Genomic DNA, 807 nt, shown 5'->3' on the forward strand with positions numbered 1-807 from the left:
GGAAGTTAAGCTTCAGGCTTTGGGGTGTGTACTTTCATCCCTCTGGGCATCTCTTTCCTCATTTACATAATGGTGGTGATTAAGTGAGATGCTGGATAGAAAGTGACACATAGAAGCTTAAGGGAGAGTTCCCTTAAGCTGCTGAAGTGACAGCATTCAATCACCAAGCCCTTACATTAATTAGTATTGTGTGCAGAGTTCCAGTAAAGGATAAAACCCAGCTATTTCAGTGTGTACATTTGCAACAAAGACATGTCTGTGCAGGGAAGATCTCTATTAAATATATGCATGTAGTGGGTAGCCATCCCCACCTTGGCCTGGAAGTTCCAACCCCCATTGAGGCTTCAGTAATGGTCATGCCCACAAGGCGGGGCTGAGGGAGGAAGCTGAAGACCCAGGATCGAGAGGAGAGGTCTCACTTGGTTCTGGGACCCTGGACACTGGAGGTAGATGGAGCAGAGTTCTCCAGCCCGGCTAGCTCAGTCGGTAGAGCATGAGACTCTTAATCTCAGGGTCGTGGGTTCGTGCCCCATGTTGGGCGCCAGTATTGGTGAAATTATTAAGGCCACTCTGCATAGTTAAAAAAGGTTTATTTTGTGGGGTAACTTACAAATGAAGGGATAGGTTGTAGGGTCTGGCAAAGGTATGGCGCAGTCCGGCAGTGTTCTCTGGAACATTCAACATTGTAATTTAATTTAGTTTTAGAGCATATAATTATTTCATGCCTTGTTTAAAATATTTACATAAAAGAATACTTTCAATGTTTTAATAAAATACAGTATTACTATATCCCATTGAAACTCAAGA

General features: G+C 43.4%; 1 non-coding gene across 1 annotated transcript; it reads left to right on the top strand.

Annotated features, from left to right (window-relative positions):
- Positions 1-468: 468 nt before the first annotated feature.
- Trnak-cuu lies at positions 469-541 on the top strand. Its single transcript has one exon. It is a non-coding gene; the product is annotated as a tRNA-Lys (tRNA).
- Positions 542-807: the final 266 nt, after the last annotated feature.

Source organism: Onychomys torridus, chromosome 5 (genome assembly GCF_903995425.1).
Source record: "Onychomys torridus chromosome 5, mOncTor1.1, whole genome shotgun sequence".
NCBI lineage: Eukaryota > Metazoa > Chordata > Mammalia > Rodentia > Cricetidae > Onychomys > Onychomys torridus.